We start from the raw sequence: 9,193 nt of genomic DNA, 5'->3' as shown, positions 1-9,193 counted from the left end.
GAAGATAGCAGTTTTCCCCCTCAAGTCCATGTGATTGACTGATACCAATCTCATACACAGAAGCTTATGTTTATATGGCCAGTGGAAACAAAATTACTATCAATACAAATTTTATGTGCCATATGAGTATGACTTTGCTTTAACATATGACAGTAACGGTTAAAAGAAAAGCAAATAAATGAAAATAATTCCATGGAGATAGCAGGATCCTATCTTTGTTTCTTTGAGTTAAAAAAATAGTTGTATTTTCAAGATGATGCTAATAATAAAATTTTAAAATAAATATATGACTACATACCTATAAAAGAAAGACTTGTGAAGGTGTTTAACATATCTTATACAGTTTTTAATATATGTGGTACTATATTAAATATAGTGGACAAGATAACAGACAAAGATTCAGAAGACCTGGTTTTAAAATCTTACTTCTGGAATCTTGTTTCAAACATAGACAAATCACTTAGCTATCCTGGGGTTTGGTTTCTATTTCTGTTTACTGTGAAGAGATTTTTGTAAGAATAACAATAGAATATTTGAATTTGAAAATTGGAGAGCCATCCTGTAGTACAACATGCTTGTGTTCCAGAGGAGGCAATTGAGGCCCAAAGATATTAACTGACTTGCTTATAAAATATATGCTGGCAACATTAGGGCAAAACCATGAAGTTTATGCACATTTAAAACACTATTTCTTAATCTGATCAGATAATGAGAAGTTGAAAGAGATATTAAGGGTCCTAGTCAAGTATGAACATAATTTGCAGTTGATTCTTATGTAATAGCTAAGTAGTTGCAGATTTACCTTTGCTCCATATTCCTGCCCAGAAATACCAACTCTGAATTTAACTGCTTCTTTCCAGGTTACCCTGAATCCCTTGTGGCTCAGACAGCAGAGAATCTGTGAGCAATGCTGGAGACCCGGGTTTGATCCCTGGGTAGGGAAGATTCCCTGGAGAAGGGAATGGCAACCCACTCCAGTATTCTTGCCTGGAGAATTTCATGGACAGAGGAGTCTGGCGGGCTACAGTCCATGGGGTTGCAAAGAGTCGGACATGACTGAGCGACTAACCCTTTCATTTTCACTTTCCAGATTAGATGGTCTGCTATTACCTACTTACCCTCATGGATCAAGGTCTATACTATGTTGTAAGTACTTCTTGGCTGAATATTTATAGTAGTAGATTCCCTACTGAAGAAAATCCTGTCTGTAGCCAAAAGTTCTTAATAGAAACTTAGTGCTAAAAGCAGTCACAGATTACAGCAAGCTCAGCAGTACATTGACAAATAATGCTTGACAGACTAAAAAGTAGAAAGCTGTATCACAAAAGGCCAGCAGATCTTTTGTTGGAGTGGGAGGTATCAGTGTCATTTAAGGCTTCAGATCACACTGAAATTGACAGAGTGGAAGCTGTGCCCAACCCATGAGTTTTGTGAGATGAGCTTGCCACATGTATACTCCAGTCTCCTTGACAGCTTCATAAATATTGAGGAAACTCTGCTCCCAGGAACACTAGTTCTAAAAGATATTAGTGTGCATTCCTTAAAAAAAACACACGCACATATTATATTCCATTGCCAAATAAGAGCGGGAAACACTGCTTGAAATGCAGCCTACTAATATGCCTAATGACTCTCTAAGAAACAGCTATAAAATGTTAACATATAGGTTTTCTCAAATTTATTTAAGAATGCCTTTTTAAAGGAACAATTGTTAACATCTTGAGGAGTACAATCCATAGCAGGACTGTAGAGCTTCATGGGTACACAAGAGTCCCATTGTTTGGGTAATACTGTTCTACTATCATTGCATTTTATACTCTAAGGGATAGAAGCAATCTTAAAGGGAATCTATCATTTCCAGTTTCCCAAATGTATAGTGGTTGGAACCTAGAGTTAGATCAGATGGGTTTGAACAGTAAATTAAAGCAAGAGATAACGTAGCTGGTGAAATGGGTAACTACTGGTTTACTTCTTCATTTTTACATGCACCATTAATCACCAACAATTCTACTTCTAAGAATGCTTCCTTTATTGTGGGGAAAATTGTTCCTTTACAGAAAGCAAGAAAATGTAGTATGATGCAAAAGTGCTACACTCAATATGCCAGCAAATTTGGAAAACTCAGCAGTACCCACAGGACTGGAAAAGGGCAGTTTTCATTCCAATCCCAAAGAAAGGCAATGCCAAAGAATGCTCAAACTACTGCACAATTGCACTCATCTCACATGCTAGTAAAGTAATGCTCAAAATTCTCCAAGCCAGGCTTCAGCAATACGTGAACCGTGAACTTCCTGATCTTCAAGCTGGTTTTAGAAAAGGCAGAGGAACCAGAGATCAAATTGCCAACATCTGCTGGATCATGGAAAAAGCAAGAGTTCCAGAAAAACATCTATTTCTGCCTTATTGACTATGCCAAAGCCTTTGACTGTGTGGATCACAATAAACTGGAAAATTCTGAGAGAGATGGGAATACCAGACCACCTGACCTGCCTCTTGAGAAATCTGTATGCAGGTCAGGAAGCAACAGTTAGAACTGGACATGGAACAACAGACTGGTTCCAAATAGGAAAAGGAGTACGTCCAAGCTGTATCTTGTCACCCTGCTTATTTAATTTATATGCAGAGTACATCATGAGAAACGCTGGACTGGAAAAAACACAAGCTGGAATAAAGATTGCCAGGAGAAATATCAATAACCTCAGATATGCAGATGACACCACCCTTATGGCAGAAAGTGAAGAGGAACTAAAAAGGCTCTTGATGAAAGTGAAAGAGGAGAGTGAAAAAGTTGGCTTGAAACTCAACATTCAGAAAACAAAGATCATGGCATTCGGTCCCATCACTTCGTGAGAAATAGATGGGGAAACAGTGGAAACAGTGTCAGACTTTATTTTTGGGGGTCCAAAATCACTGCAGATGGTGACTTGCAGCCATGAAATTAAAAGACGTTTACTCCTTGGAAGGAAAGTTATGACCAACCTAAATAGCCTATTCAAAAGCAGAGACATTACTTTGCTGACTAAGGTCCGTCTAGTCAAGGCTATGGTTTTCCAGTAGTCATGTATGAATGTGAGAGTTGGACTATGAAGAAGGCTGAGCGCCAAAGAATTGATGCTTTTGAACTGTGGTATTGGAGAAGACTCTTGAGAGTCCCTTGGACTGCAGGGAGATCCAACCAGTCCATTCTGAAGGAGATCAGCCCTGGGATCTCTTTGGAAAGAATGATGCTAAAGCTGAAACTCCAGTACTTTGGCCACCTCATGCGAAGAGTTGACTCATTGGAAAAGACTCTGATGCTGGGAGGGATTGGGGGCAGGAGGAGAAGAGGACGACCGAGGATGAGATGGTTGGATGGCATCACTGACTCAGTGGACGTGAGTCTGAGTGAACTCTGGGAGTTGGTGATGGACAGGGAGGCCTGGCGTGCTGCGACTCATGGGGTCGCAAAGAGTCGGACATGACTGAGCAACTGAACTGAACTGAACTGAACTGAACTGATAGAATAAAGGGGCTTCCCTGGTGGTTCAGAGGGTAAAGCGTCTGCCTGCAAGTAGGAGACTCAGGTTCCATTCCCGGGTTGGGAAGATCCGCTGGAGAAGGAAAGGGCAATCCAATCCAGTACTCTTGCCTGGAAAATTCCATGGATGGAGGAGCCTGGTAAGCTACAGTCCATGGGGCTGCAAAGAGTCACGTATGACTGAGCAACTTCACTTCATAAAGTAAAGAGAAAGTATATAAAAGTCTCCCTTCCTTCAGCAGATAACTGATGAATGCCTTCCATATGCCCAACAGGGACACCCAATAAGTTGACCAGCTAGAGCAAGTTGGGAGTAGAGAGGTAAGGTAAGTGCCCCAAAATGCTGCCTATCATTTGACAGTGGGCAACATGCCAGTTATTTCTATTATATTTTGAATCCTCAGTACACCTTAGAGAGGGAGATGTTGCTCTCATTTGAAAGGGAGGAAACTGAGATGTGAAGCCGTTTTTCTTAGATTAAGCCTACTAAGTGGTAGAATTAGGCTATGAACATGTTACCAGATTCCAAAGCTATATGATACAAGCTTCATCTTTATTGTGACTTAAAAATCTCAGCTTGAGATAGAACAAAGTATAATAGTATTTAGTTGAGAGGTGAAACATTTCCATTTGGTTAAAACTAAACTCATTTTTCAGAATTCTGTCCTTGTTATTGTCTTTTTCTCTTTCATTGTGTTAGCTGTCCGCTCCTTGTAGAAAAGTTCTGAATCTAGCGCTGTCATTCTGACCCCTCTCCTATGCTGTAGTCCTTTCTCCATTACTCCTTGGATGCTCTACTGTCACCTCAAATGTGGCATATTAATAATTAAACTTATTACTTCCTCCTCCCAATTTAATTTTCTTAGTCACTTGGGCTCAAAGTTTGGAGCCATCTTTGAATCTTTGGTAAAATTAGTTGTTGGACTCAACAATACTATTATGTATCCCATCCAGCTCTAAAATTCTAGTGTTGTTATTCTTATACCAAATACTCAGTCAAAATGAATCACTTCCTCTGCTTTGGCTCAAGAATAAATAAATTTGTGCTCAAACTGTTTTCTAGGATTATTTCTATATCTAACAGAGCATATTCTAGTCATCCATTCTTATGCATTCCCAAAGTCCATTTTAAATGCCATCTTTCTTTTTTTTTAAGATAGATAGCTGCCATTTAATGAACACATACTATGTGCCAAGCACTTGATATAGTTTCACTTATTTTATTTTTATCTGTGCAGCACATCGGATCTTAGTTTCTCGAACAGGGATTGAACCCACACCCAAGCATTGGAAGCATAGAGTGCCAAGCACTGGAGTGCCAGAGAAGTCCCTAAATGCCATCTTTCTTTGAGCCTCCCAATTGGACTTCACAGTATTTGCTGTCTCCTTCAGGATCTAGAATATCTTTGTACCTTTCTCAGCATAGTTTACAGTACCCCCCCACACACACAGACATGTGTTAAAATGTGTGTGTATGTGTGTGTTTGTGTGTGTGTGTGTGTATCAAGTGGGAAAAGGAGGATACTTGGTGAGGGATGGAGCCCGAATAAAGTGGGGAGGGCTCCATGACTGGGATGAGGACAGAGTTTGGGAGAAGGGGTAAGGGAAGAGAAAAAGGGGCTTGTGGTGGCTAGTTTGGGGGTTTCACACCTTAGTGGGGGTAAGGGCAGCATCCTCCAAAGGGAGAGATGGCAGCAGTGGTGATTGCTTAAATATAGGATAGGTGTTCAAACAATAAATATCTGAAAAATAGGATCTAGAATGTTCTCTGTACTAGAAAAGAGTTACAAATGTGGAAGGGAGGATAAACTATGACTAGAATAAACTATGTGATGCTAGATTGGAGGTATTACTGTGAAATACAGTTTTCAATATATGTTGTTAAAAAAAGAAATGACAGCTGTAAATGTATATGTGAGTACACATACACAGATGTACTGTATGTGTGTGTTAAGGTACAAGTATTCCCTAGCCGGAAACCCTAAGACAGCCTGAGTGGTGATACCCCAGTAATAGTGAGCATGCCTGCTGCTGCTGCTGCTGCTGCTAAGTCACTTTAGTCGTGTCCAACTCTGTGTGACCCCATAGATGGCAGCCCACCAGGCTCTGCCATCCCTGGGATTCTCCAGGCAAGAACACTGGAGTGGGTTGTCATTTCCTTCTCCAATGCATGAAAGTGAAAAGTGAAAGTGAAGTCAGTCAGTCGAGTCCGACTCTTAGCGACCCCATGGACTGCAGCCTACCAGGCTCCTCCGCTCATGGGATTTTCCAGGCAAGAGTACTGGAGTGGGTTGCCGTTGGCTTCTCCGGTGAGCATGCCTAGTGTTTCTAAATACCTTTCTCCACTAAAAGGAACCCCAGGCTCCCAGATCAATGGCAGCGAGTGCTGGGATAAAATGAGGCTTATCTTGTGCCAGGAAGTAAGGGAGTACACCAGAAATGATGGAGGTGTGTCAAAGGGCACAGAATAGTAAAGTGTTAATGAAGAATCTGGAGGCTGGGATAAATGTTATATAAAACTCTTTCAAATTTTCTATATTTAAAAATTGTTTTACATTGTGAAAGGATTTAAAACACACAAAGACATAGGGGCCAGTGTGAATGGATAAATCCCACTGACCAACCTTGGGACACTTTGAACACCAAAGTAAACAATGATAAAAACAGATTATTACCCATTTAATCAAATAGGAAACTCTGAATTTATACTAATAGAAATAAATTAATTGAAAGTTTGATGAGTGGAAAAAATATAGTTTCAAAGAATTAACCCCACAAAGTAACTTATTCATTACAAAGAGGAAAAAAGTAACTACTGGGGAAGTCTTATTTTTGTTGTTTAGTCACTAGTGATAAGACTAAGAGTCACTGAGACTCTTTGTGAGCCGGTGGACTGCAGCACACCAGGCTTCCCTGTCCATCACCAACTCCTGGAGCTTGCTCAAACTCATGTCCATTGAGTCAGTGATGCCAATATTCATCTAATTCTCTGTTGCCCACTTCTCCTCCTGCCTGAGGTCTTTCCCAGCATCAGGGTCTTTCCCAATCAGTCAGTTCTTCGCATCAGGTGGCCAAAGTATTGGAGCTTCAGCTTCAGCATCAGTCTTTCCAATGAATGTTCAGGGTTTTTTCCTTTAGAATTAACTAGTTTGATCTCCTTGCAGTCCAAGGCACTCAAGGTTCTTCTGCAGCACCACAATTTGAAGCATCAGTTCAGCACTCAGCTTTCTTAATGGTTCAACTCTCACACCCCTGCATGACTACTGGAAAGACCATAGCTTTGACTATATGGGTCTTTATCAGCAAAATGATGTCTCTGCTTTTTAATATGCTGTCTAGGATTGTCATTGGAAGGACTGATGCTGAAGCTGAAGCTCCCAGGCGGCCCTAGTGATAAAGAGCCCACCTGCCAATGTCAGAGAGATGCTGGTTAGATCCCTGGGTTGGGAAGATCCCTTGGAGGAGAAAATGGCAACCCACTCCTCGCCTGGAGAATCCCATGGACAGAGGAGCCTGGCGGGCTACAGTCCATAGGGTCGCAAAGAGTTGGCAACTAATGAAGCGACTTAGCAACCAGGCATGTGCTTATTAGGAAGACATATAAAGTATTTAACCTTCCCTGGTGGTTCAGACAGTAAAGCTTCTGCCTACAATGCGGGAGACCCAAGTTCAATCCCTGGGCCGGGAAGATCCTCTGGAGAAGGAAGTGGCAACCCACTCCAGTACTCTTGCCTGGGAAATCCCATAGACAGAGGATCGTAGTAGGCTACAGTCCATGTGGTCGCAAATAGTCGGACACAACTGAGCAACTTCAAAGCATTTAGGGACAGTGTGGCACCCTCTCAGTAACTTAGATCTCAAATGGTTCGGGAAGGAAAAATGTTCTCTATACTAGAAGCACTTTTCTAAGCTTGCACTTATTTCAAAATAAAAATTGGAAAATTAGATTCAAAATGCTGAGTATGCTAGAAAAACTCAATTGACTTGGGGGCCAAGAGGTTGTTAATCCTAATTTTGCCCGTGGCTGGGGTGTGTGACCTTGAGCCAGGCCCCAGAGTTTCGGGCTGTAGGACTACAAAGCTATCTAGGGTCCCTTCCATGTCTACACCCACCCACCTACACTCCCTGCCTGAATTTCTCCAGGCTCTAGTCGTGTTCAGATGCCCGAAGGCTGTCCCCAAGGATTCTGGCTGGCGTTAGAAACAAACAAAAATGGGTGTGGCCAAGCTCTCCGGACTGCAAAACTGCTGCCCTGGCCTCAACTTGAGCCGCAGTCTCCTTCATCGCTCTTTCGGCGGTGGAGCACTCACGCCTGCCAGAGTGGGCGCTCGATAGCTCGGCCGCCGGCTGGCGGGGCCTTGGTCGGCGGTGCGGTGCGGGGCGCGCTCCCAATCGCTGGCTCCCGCCGCACTCCAGGCTCCGAGCTTTCCGGCCCCGCCCCGCTCGAGCCCCTCCCGCCCCGCTGTCTCGCAGTCGCCGCTGCCGGCGGGTCCCGGTGCTACCCTGCCGCACTGTGGAGCCGACAGCGTGGCTGGGCTGGGACGGGCGCTGAGTCGTGGGGGGGGACGCCGGGGGCGAGCAGTCGGGAATCCCAAGAGTGAAGGCGGCTCCGGGCGCGAGGGGGCGGTGTCCGGGCTGCCTGCCGGCGGGGAAGAAACACACACCGGGGCCCTGCACCGTGAGTTGAGCTGCTTGGGGGTCCGCAAGGTGGTCGCGGCAGCCAAGAGGTGGAGGAAGTTGGGACCCCGGGAGCCGGAACGGATCGAAGGATTAGGTGTCCTGGTCGAAGGGGCTGGAGCCCGCCGAGGAGGGGATGGGCGCGGGGACGGCCGAATGGCCAGTGCAGCCGGTCCTTCCTCCTGGGCTCTGGGAAAGTGTGTTTCACCCGAGCACAACAGGTAGGCGTGGACTCTGGCCGCGCAGGCTGGAGCCCCTGGGCGTGCGGAGAAGGTCGGAAGGTCGGAGCCCGCCTAGCCCGCGCGCCGCTCCCCGGATCCGCCCTAGCGGCGCCCGCAACGGCGGGGGTTGGCTGGGAGCGGGGCCCCAACCCGGGCTTTGGGCGAGGTTCTCCGGGCTCCCGCGAGCAGCCCTGGAGGCGGGTTTCCTGAAGCAGTAGAGACTGGATACTTGATAGTCTTTCCTCGCAAAGAAAGCGAGGCTAGCTTTTGCCGGGCTAGCTTTTGCTTAGTACAAGGAAACATTTCTTACCCTACTTTCGGTCAGCGCAGCGTCATTGCAAGGGATTGTAAATTCTTTGGAAACTTTAAGAAGCGCTTTATGATACTAGTCACAGTAATGCACCTCTGGCAAGATGATTTTCATAACTGTCAAGTCGAATAGTGTGTGTCAGATGATTTGACCTCTTTTATGAAAGGTCATAATTATACATTCTTTTTCCGTTCAGTCATTTATTCAGCAAATATTCAGCGCCTTTTATGTTCAGGCTGAGCGCCCTTGAGGAGCTTAGAGCGTAGAAAAGACGTCGAAAGGAGGGAAAGGGGGGACCCGTAAGTATGGTTTAGAACTTTGTCAGGGAAAATACTCTGAAGAGATTAAAGTGGAAAGAAAGCAGAAGTGTCCTTGAAGCTGGGCATTAGGCGGATGGGGAAAGAATTGTCCTGTTTCGCAAACATTTTAGAAAGTATGTCTTTGAGAAAATGATTTTAGATCAGTATT

At 44.3% G+C, this 9,193-nt stretch overlaps 1 protein-coding gene across 6 annotated transcripts in view; it reads left to right on the top strand.

Moving 5' to 3' along the window:
* The first annotated feature begins 7,884 nt into the window (after positions 1 to 7,884).
* Positions 7,885 to 9,193, top strand: part of HEATR5A (HEAT repeat containing 5A) — a 97,461-nt gene continuing 96,152 nt past the window's right edge. For 4 of the 6 annotated variants that reach the window (XM_069559445.1, XM_069559444.1, XM_069559442.1 and 1 more), the window contains exon 1: positions 7,885 to 8,195. The gene's annotated coding sequence lies outside the window, so the exon portion shown is untranslated. The remainder of the gene's footprint in view (positions 8,196 to 9,193) is intronic. The other 2 variants (XM_069559443.1, XM_069559439.1) reach the window with 2 other exon arrangements.

The sequence above is a fragment of the Ovis canadensis genome, chromosome 18 (assembly GCF_042477335.2).
Source record: "Ovis canadensis isolate MfBH-ARS-UI-01 breed Bighorn chromosome 18, ARS-UI_OviCan_v2, whole genome shotgun sequence".
Classification (NCBI taxonomy): Eukaryota; Metazoa; Chordata; class Mammalia; order Artiodactyla; family Bovidae; genus Ovis; species Ovis canadensis.
The sequence above is the reverse complement of the archived record's forward strand: the minus strand, read 5'-3'. Positions and strand labels throughout refer to the sequence as shown.